The 10,402-nt window shown below is 36.1% G+C and overlaps 1 non-coding gene across 1 annotated transcript; it reads left to right on the plus strand.

The window, feature by feature from the left end:
- Positions 1 to 10,062: 10,062 nt before the first annotated feature.
- LOC121212769 (small nucleolar RNA R71) lies at positions 10,063 to 10,169 on the plus strand. Its single transcript, XR_005908143.1, has one exon. It is a non-coding gene; the product is annotated as a small nucleolar RNA R71 (small nucleolar RNA).
- Positions 10,170 to 10,402: the final 233 nt, after the last annotated feature.

Genomic DNA, 10,402 nt, shown 5'->3' on the forward strand with positions numbered 1-10,402 from the left:
TGATAGACTGACTAAGTCGGCTCATTTTATTCCCGTACGTACGGATTATTCATTAGATAAACTAGCTGAATTGTATGTTTCTCAGATTGTAAGATGACACGGGGTACCTATTTCTATTGTGTCGGATAGAGATCCGAGATTCACCTCGCGATTTTGGAAGAAACTGCAAGAAGCTTTGGGTACCAAGTTGCATTTTAGCACCGCTTTTCATCCACAAACTGATGGTCAATCCGAGCGGATAATTCAGATACTTGAGGATATGTTGAGATGTTGCATCCTCGAGTTTAGTGGTTCATGGGAGCGGTATTTACCTTTGATTGAATTCGCTTACAACAATAGTTTTCAGTCAAGTATTAAGATGGCACCTTACGAGGCTTTGTACGGTCGCAAATGCCGTACACCATTGTTTTGGACCGAGCTCGGTGAAAGTAAAATTTTCGGAGTTGATTTGATTAAAGATGCCAAGCAGAAAGTAAAAATAATTCGTGAAAGTCTAAAGGCAGCATCAGATCGTCAGAAGTCGTACGCAGATTTAAAACAAAGAGATATTGAGTATCAGGTGGGAGACAAAGTATTTCTTAAAGTTTCACCTTGGAAAAAGATACTCAGATTTGGCTGTAAGGGCAAACTGAGTCCGAGGTTCATAGGGCCGTATGAAATATCCGAACGATTTGGTCCGGTGGCATATAAATTGATTTTACCCCCTGATCTCGAAAAGATTCACAACGTTTTTCATGTCTCAATGCTTCGACGTTACAAATCTGATCCTTCGCACATAATAAGTCCCTCCGAGGTTGAAATTCAAGCCGATATGAGTTATGAAGAAGAACCGATTCGTATCCTAGCTCGTGAAGTGAAGGAGTTACGAAACAAAAAGGTTCCTTTAGTAAAAGTGTTATGGCTCAAACACGGGATGGAAGAAGCTACTTAGGAAACCGAGAACTCTATGAAAGAACGATACCCAAACCTATTTACCGGTAAGATTTTCGGGGACGAAAATTTTTTTAAGTGGGGGAGAGTTGTGACAGCCCTAAATTGACCCTAGTCAGAAAATGGTTTCGGGACCGCTAAACCGAGTCACTGAAGTATTTGAGTATAATATATATTGTCTAAAATATGTGAATATGAGTGTGTGTGTGACACCCCTAAAGTGACCCTAGTCGGAAAGTGGTTTCGGGACCACAAAACCGAGTCTTATAAATAATTAAAGGTTATATTCTGTGTTTATGATGTGAGTAAATGCTTGTGCGATAGTTCCATACTTCAATTTGGTCAGTGTATGTGAAAATTATTAGTAGGGACTTATGTGAGACAATTTAGAAATATGCTAGGCAAGTGCTAAAGTGGCCTGTTAGTATATGTGGGAAAGTGCTTGTCCTTGCATGTCAAATTAGCCAAACTATAGGTAGTGGCCGACCATGCTACAAATTGTATAATCAAGTGTGAATTTTATATTAACTTTAATTAACTAGGTGCCATATTAGTATGGAGGATGTAATAAAATAAAGAATTGATAACTAAAGGAAGGGATGGGTGAAAGAAAAAAAAAGAGATCATCATACATGTTTCTTCCTAGCCGAATCTAAAGAAAAAAAAAGGGAACAAGAGCATTTGGTGATGAAAACAAGTTGTGTTCTTTGGTTCTTCTTGGCCGAATTGAAAGGAGGAAGAAGGGAGTGAAGCCATCGGTCATCTTAGGTCAATATTAAGGTAAGGTGTTCATATTAGTTCTTGAAATTTTAGTTGATCTTGAGTGAGATATCAAGTTATTTTTTTGTAACCCATGATGAAATTTTGATTTTTGGATTGAGTAAGGTTTTCGACTATGGTAGCTAATAATGGTGAGTTTTGTTGTTTCATGTTAAAGTTAGGTGAATGATGATAGATGAGTGTTTGAACCATAAAAAGAATTCGGCTACCTTGTTATGAACTAGGGCCGATTGTGAGTTGGTTGTGGTTGAATATTACATGCTTGGTAGAATGGTGGATGAAAGTGCCGAATGTGGTCTTTGGTTTGGCATGAGGTGATAAATAAAGGTTTAAAGGTAGCCTAAGTTAATTGATACTCACTAATGATTTCGAATGGAAGCTTTGTTAAGTGTGAAATGAGTGGCCGAGAGAGAGAACTATAGACTATTGCCGAATGTATGTTGGGTTGATAGAGTCTCCAAATTGATTTTATGTGAGTATGCATGACCGAATATAATCGGCCACATGAGTAAAGAAATGGGTTATTTGATATGTGGTAAAAGTTAAGTGTTAAACGAAATGGAAATGATATCATATTGGAATATGTATACTCGACCACATGACTGAACACATAGATTGGTGCTGCATGTATTCGGTTATAAGTAAGCATATTGGTGGCTTAATCTTGGCTTAGACAATCGGCTAAAATAGAGTGTGGGTTAATATGTTGAGTTGATTCATGATTTCATATGTATGTGACTTTAATGTCTAATGTATATATATATGGGTTAAGTACCTTGATTTTCTCTTTTCGATGTTCAAATGATTAAATCAATTTATTTGTTAAATTAAGCTCAAGAGCAAAGGGGAACCAAATCCGATAAAGGGAAGGAAAAAGTGATCAAATAGCCGCCGAAATCGTTCGACCACATCCGAGGTAAGTTTTAAGTGATCAAACGTTGAGTAAATTCAATCAAAATAGGACATAATGAGTTGAGTTAATAAGATATGATGTGGCCATGATATGTCTTAAACTCAAAAGGTAAGTTCATATGTGTTTGGACTTGGAAAGTTAAGAGCAAATTGTAATAATTTGCTTTGGACAGCAGCAGTAACGTGATTTTAGAAAATCACTATAAATTGTTGGTGTGGAATTATAGGCTGAATAAAATATGTAATCAAGGCTTAATTAGTCTAGTTTCTTATAAAAGAGACCTTGTGAGCAAACAAATTTCCTATAAAGAGATATTTAAAGTTGTGTGAGATGGTGTCAGAATGACTCCGAAATCCCCTGTTCTGTTTTTAGAAAATCATTATAAATTGTACAAAAATGGTTATAAGATAAAATTTATATGCTTAGACTCCTTAATGAGTCTAGTTTCAAATGAAATCAAATACAACACATTTTGAATTCTGTAAAATGAGAAATTTGATTCATAGTGAAGAGTGGTCAGATTAGTCAAATAGTGAAACAGGGGAAACTTTAAGAAAAATCTGGTATTGATTGGCCAAACCTAAAATTCTGAAAATTTTATGGATGGAAGATATATGAGTCTATATTCAGGGAAAATTAACGGCAAGTGATTTGGAGTTTTGTAGCTCCAGTTATAAATAATTTAGTGACTACTGCTCAGGAAAACAGCTCGTAGTGAATATGTGATTTTGTTGTAAACATGGATAAAACTTGTTTTAGTTACTCATAAGCTATTGATTAAACCCATACGTGAATTCTAAATCGTGATATTGTAAAACGATACATGAGTGTTAGATGGATCTTTGATATTAAAATTTGTGAAATTGTAAGTTTATGAGTATTCGAATATGAAATGATAGTATGGCGTGAAATTGAATTATTCATTGGGAAATGATTAATGTAGATTCGGCCAAGACAAAGTGTATACATGATAGTATATGTGATATGTGAAGTATATTTGGATAATTGTGATGTGAATGTATATATATGTGATAAGGCCTAATGGCCGATGTGATGAATGTGAAAGTGTGTATATATGTGATAAGGCCGAATGGCCAATGTGATGAATGTGAAAGTGTATATATGTGATAAGGCCGAATGGCCAATGTGATGAATGTGAAAGTGTATATATATGTGATAAGGCCTAATGGCCGATGTGATGAATGTGAAAGTGTATATATGTGATAAGGCTGAATGGCCAATGTGATGAATGTGAAAGTGTATATATGTGATAAGGCCTAATGGCCGATGTGATGAATGTGAAAGTGTATATATGTGATAAGGCCTAATAGCCGATGTGATGAATGTGAAAGTGTATATATGTGATAAGGCCTAATAGCCGATGTGATGAATGTGAAAGTGTATATATGTGATGAGGCCTAATGGCCGATGTGATGAATGTGAAAGTGTATATATGTGACAGGGCCGAGTGGCCAACGTGATGGATGTGAAAGTGTATAAATGTGATAAGTCCCGAAGGGCAATTGTGTCAGTACTATATCCGGGTTAAAACCCCGTAGGCTTTATGCGAGAGTATTATCCTGATTAATGTCCGTAGGCTTCATGCTCGTACTATATCCGAGCTTTAAAGACCCGACGGCTAAATGCTAAGATTCAAGTAAGACTTTGATATTGAGTATCTGCATTAAGTTACCATCAAATAAGTATTATGTATTCAAGATGTTCAGGTACGTATTACTTACTCATCGGTAGAGTGATTTCGAGGTGAATTATCAGTATCAAAGAGGTAGGTAAATGTGATTAATATTATAACTCCAAATGTGAGAATGTGCTTTGGAAATATTTGACCATCTAGGTCATTATTATTCGAAAGTATATATGTGGCAGCCAAGTGTTGCGTTTAATGATATTATAGATCGAGATGAAGCTCTAGATTAACTTCATCGAACAGTTGAAATGAATGACCAATAATAGTGATTGAGAACACTTTGTCTTGCTTAAAACTTACTAAGCATTAAATGCTTACTCCGTTCTTTGAATCTCTGTTTTATAGATTTTGGTTCGTCAGCTATCGGACCCGGGATTATTGAAGTCGAAGTCGCCCACACTATCAAAGCCCTTTTGGTACACTTTTGGTTGAACTCTGAAAATGGCATGTATAGGACTACCCTTTTTGTAGTGGGTCATGGACCCTTTGGATTTGTATAATTTTGGATAGCCATGCGAAAATGGCTTATATATGTTTGAGCATAATGTTATATAATCATTTGGTATGGATATGGTTATTGAGAGGTGTGGATATGCTTAACAAGGATTGGCCATGGGAATGGTTAATCACTATCATAATTTGTGCTATTTATGCTAAAAGGGCTAGTTGAATCATGGAAACTATGAAATAGGTAAAGTCTACCTTAAAGGCAGATGCTGACAGCAGCAGTGATGTAGATTTGGAAAATCACTAAAAATAGTAGGAATGGAATTAAATAGTGAATAAATTATTTAAATGAACCTTGATGAATCCAATTTCATATGGATGAAACGAAACGGTCATATGAGTGGTATGTTAAGAGATAATTAGGTTTTCGTGAGACAGGGCCAGAACGGTTTCTGGATTCCCTGTTCTGACTTTGGAAATTCATTATAAATTAACCAGAGATAATTAGGAGTCATTCCATATATTTATAGATTCCTCTCTGAGTCTAGTTTCTATAGAAACAAACGGTATCAGTATTTAAGCCCTGTATAGGGAGATATCTGAATTTTAATGCATGAAGGTCAGTGTAGTCGCCCCCTGTAATAGGGGAGACTTTAACTAATAAAATGTACTAATTGGCCCGACCAAAAATTCTAGAAAAAAATATGTAGATGGAAATAGGAGTCTAGCTTCAGGGAAAAATCACGAAACTGATTTTCGAGTTGTGAAACTCAAGATATGATTTTTAAGGTGACAGTGACACAGTTAGCCAGCTGTCTGGAAAAATTTAAAATGGACTGCGATAGTAAGCGAATTTAGTCTGTGAACCCCTCGTGTCCGACTCCGGCAACGGTCTCGGGTACGGGGTGTTATAGTGTGAAAGTTTTAAGCTTCGATTTAGTTAATTGCATGTGAATTTAGTTAATAGGACTTATGTGTGACACTTTTGAAATGTGATAGGTTAATCTATAAGGATCTATTAGTGCATGTAATCAAAAGGGTGGACTTGCATGTCAATTTCCCCACTTTGATAGTAGTGGCCGGCCATGACAATGAGGATAGACAAAATATGATGGGTAAAACATATTATAAACATTTTGTGATAACATGTTGTGTTAAGAACAATAAAATATGAGGGGAGTGGGAGGAGAAACCAAAGTTGTTTCATCCTTGCTCCCCCATTTTGCCGTATCTAGAAGAAAAAAAAAAGCTTCATCCTTTTTTATTCTTCTTGGCCGAATTGGATAAAGGAAGAAGAAAGGAGTTCTCTTGTTTCATGTTCGGCTGGGATGAGGATTAGGAAGAGGTAAGTACCTTGAAATTCTTGGAAAATTATGTATAAAGAAGGTGGTTAGTTCAAGTTCTAATCATTCCATGGATTAAATTTTGATTGATTGGAGGTTTGATATTTGGCCAAGTAGTTTGAAGCTCTTAGTACATATATTTTTTCTTCTTTCTTGAAGGTTGAAATTGGGTTGTTCTTAAGGGGTGCTGAATGTGGTCATTGAAGGGCCTTGAGGAACAATATGTGTGGCTTGGGTTATAACATTCGGCCATGGTAGTAAATGGAAGAGATAAATGGTAGTTAGGTGAAGTAGAGTCTAGCAAATGAGCACATATGTGCATTAGTTACTAAATGGAGAAAAATTGGCTAACAAGTGTGTACTAAGGCCAAATATGATTTTGAATATTATTGAGTAATTTATGTGTTTTGAATTGAAGGAATGGAGAGGATGCTTTAGTTATGTTATGAACAATTATATGCTAAATTAAGGTTTGCTAAGCTAGCAATTAAGGTGAAGTGCAAATGTTAGTATTTGATTACTAGTGTATATATGTGTATTAGCCGAGTTTTGAACTTGAAACAAAATGGTATTTAGTCAATACAAGTAACCATATTTGTAGAATGTGTTAAGTATATAATCGGCCTCAACATAGACATGCATATTCGGCCACATGAATGAATACATAGATTGATGTTGTACGTTCGGCTATAGGTAAGCATATTGATGGCTTTATCTTGACTTAGAAAATCGGCTAAAGGAGAATATTGGCTAATATGTTGAATTTGATTCATGATTTCATACATATATGACTCTAATACCTAATATATATGGGCTAAGTACCTTAAATTTCTCTTTGATGTTTAAAATGATTAAATCAATTTATTTGTTAAATTAAGCTCAAGAGCAAAGGGGAACTAAATCCGATAAAGGAAAGGAAAAGGTGATCGAATAGCCGTTGAAATCGTTCGATAACATCCGAGGTAAGTTTTTGAGTAATGGAACTTAGATTATGATTCGATTAGATCATGTTATATAGCGAATCAAAACCATGCTCTTTGTATGTGGTTATTGAGCCGAAAATGGTAATGGTAGATAAGTGCCTTGTGTCTGAGTTCTAGTAATGAAAACGAAATAAAGATGTGTTATGATTTGTGGACATATGTGCATGATTATTCGGATGATAACCGGACTAAGATCCGAAGGCATTCGTGCGAGTTGCTATATCCGGGCTATGTCCCGAAGGCATTTATGCTAGTGATTATATCCGGGCTAAGACCCGAAGGCATTTGTGCGAGTTGTTATATCCGGCTAAATCCCGAAGATACTTGGGTTTGGAAGTGAGCGATCTTGCTGTGATAATTTCAATTAATACGCTCATAAAATCCAAACGATAAGGTATGTTTCGTATATGCATCGGAAAAGTCGATTCGTTTTAAATAGTATTCGTTCAATTGATTAACGAACTTTCAGCCTTTAGTTAGGTTTGATACCTTGTGTATGAATATGTTGATTGAAGCGTGACGTAAGTATGATTATGAGAATGTGCATATATGAAGTTATTCATTTAGCCATATGAATGTTATACTTTAGTCAAAACTAATTTCATTACTCAAACTTACTAAGCATTAAATGCTTATTCCGTTCCTTTGATTCTCTGTTCTATAGATTTTGGTTCGTCAGCTATCGGACTCGGGAGTGTCAAAGTCGAAGTCGCCCACACTATCAAAGCCCTTTTGGTACTCTTTTATTTGAACTCTGAAAATGGCATGTATAGGACTACCCTTTTGTTGTTGGTCATGTACCTTTCGGTAATGTATATATTTGGATAGCCATGCGAAAATGGCTTATATATTTTTTGAGCATAGCGTTATAATCATTTTGTATGTTGTTCATGGAGTGTTATGGAAATGTTGGTAACGATTAGCCATTGGAATGGTTAATCACGATCATTTTGGTGCTATGTATGACAAAATTTTAGTTGATCCATGGAAAACCATGAAATAGGTAAGTTTACCTTAAAAATAGATGCTGACAGCAGCAGTGATGTGGATTTGAAAAATCACTAAAAATAGTAGGAATGAAATTAAATAGTGAATAAATTATGTAATCTAACCTTGATGAATCTATTTTCATATGAAAGTAACGAAACGATCATATGAGACATATTTTATGAGATGTTTAAGTTTTCATGAAACAGGGCCAGAACGGTTACTGGATCCCCTATTCTGACTTTGGAAATTTACCATAAATTAAACAGAGATAATTAGAAGTCATTCTTTATATGTACGGATTCTTTTTTGAGTCTAGTTTCATTAGAAACAAACGACATATGTATTGAAGCCCTGTACAGGGAGATATCTAAATCGTAATGCATGAAGGTCAGAGTAGTCAAACCCTGAACAGGGGAGACTTTAACTAATAAACTGTACTAATTGGCTTGACCAAAAATTCTAGAAAAAATTTTGTAGATGGACATATGAGTCTAGTTTCAGGAAAAATTTACATAACTGGTTTTCGAGTTTTGGAACTCGAGATATGATTTTTAAGGTGACAGTGACGCAGTTAGCCAGCTTGTCTGGAAATTTTAAAATGGACTGTGCAAATAAATGAATTAAGTCTGTTAGCACCTCGTGTTCGACTCCGGCAACAGTCTCGGGTACGGGGTGTTACAATACCCCTAGGATATTTAACAGATCTATCGGCTAATTGAATACTCATCCTAGAAGGTTTAGGTTCCCCAAGACCAAGTTGTTTGAACATTTTATATGGCATCAAATTAATGCTAGCGCCTAAATCAACTAGTGCTTTTTCAACATTCAGACTACCAATTAAGCAAGGGATAGTAAAACTTCCTGGATCTTTTAGTTTGGTTTGCAGTTTATTTTGGAGTATGGATGACCACTCGTTGAGTTCTATTGTAGATAAGTCCTCGAACTTCATTTTATTGTTAGAAGCTCCTTCAAAAATTTTGCGTAGGTAGGCATCTGTGAGATGGCTTCAACAAAAAGTAAGTTGATATGTAATTGCTTAAAAAGTTTAAGAAACTTACCAAATTTTACATCAATGCGATATTTTTTAATTCTGTTGGATATGGAACTGGTGATTTATATTCCTCCCGCACTGGTTTGTCACTATTTTCGGGTTTTTCTTCCCTCCTTTCGCTTTCCACGGCTTTTTGTACTAACTTCTTTTCAGATTCCTTTAACACTTTCCCACTCCTTAGTGAAACTGCTTTGACATGCTCTCTTGATTTGGTGTTACTAAGTAAATTTCCTAGTGGTCTTTCCGAGAACAGTTTGGATAGCTGGCTTATCTGAGTTTCGAGCCCTTGGATCGATGCTTGTTGATTCTTAAGTGCTGTCTCAGTGTTCTGAAAACAAGTTTCCGACATTGAAATAAACTTTGAGAGCATCTCTTCATGGTTTGGCTTCTTTTCCTGTTGGTAGGGTGGTTGTTGGTAGCCCGGAGGATGTTGTGGTCTTTAATTTCCTTGACTGTCCCACGAAAAATTGGGATGGTTCCTCCAACCTGCATTATAAGTGTTACTATATGGATTGTTTTGAGGTCGAGGATTATTACCCATGTAATTTAATTGCTCGTTATCCATGTTGTGGCCATAAGGTTGGTATTCCGAATGGTTTGTTCCACCTCCACTTGCTTCGCACTACATTACTAGGTGCACCTGTGAAGAACTAAAAAAACCATCAATCTTTTTATTTAAGTGTTCTACCCGATTAGAGAGCATGGTGACTGAATCGACGTTATAAACGCCGACTATTTTCGTTGGCTTAGTCCTAGTGACTTGCCACAGATAGTTATTTAGTGACATTTCTTCAATAAATTGATAAGCCTCTTCAGGTGTTTTGCTGTTGATGGTTCCTCCAGCAGCTGTGTCAATCATCTGTCTTGTCGAGGGATTCACACCATTGTAGAACGTTTGAACTTGCAGCCATAGAGGTAACCCATGGTGAGGGCACCTTCGCAATAGATCCTTGTATCTCTCCCATGCATCGTAAAGTGTTTCTAAGTCCATCTGCACAAAAGAAGAGATATCATTACGTAACTTAGCCGTTTTAGCCGGCGGAAAATATTTTAGTAAAAATTTTTGGGTCATTTGTTCCCAAGTAGTGATAGACCCTCGTGGTAACGAGTTCAACCACTGTTTAGCTTTGTTTCTCAGTGGAAAAGGGAATAACCGAAGGTGAATGGCATCATCAAAAATGCCGTTAATTTTGAAAGTGTCACAAAATTCCAAAAAATTCGCCAAGTGAGTGTTGGGATCTTCATCCTGCAAACCAT

The sequence above is a fragment of the Gossypium hirsutum genome, chromosome A13 (assembly GCF_007990345.1).
Source record: "Gossypium hirsutum isolate 1008001.06 chromosome A13, Gossypium_hirsutum_v2.1, whole genome shotgun sequence".
NCBI classification, from domain to species: domain Eukaryota; kingdom Viridiplantae; phylum Streptophyta; class Magnoliopsida; order Malvales; family Malvaceae; genus Gossypium; species Gossypium hirsutum.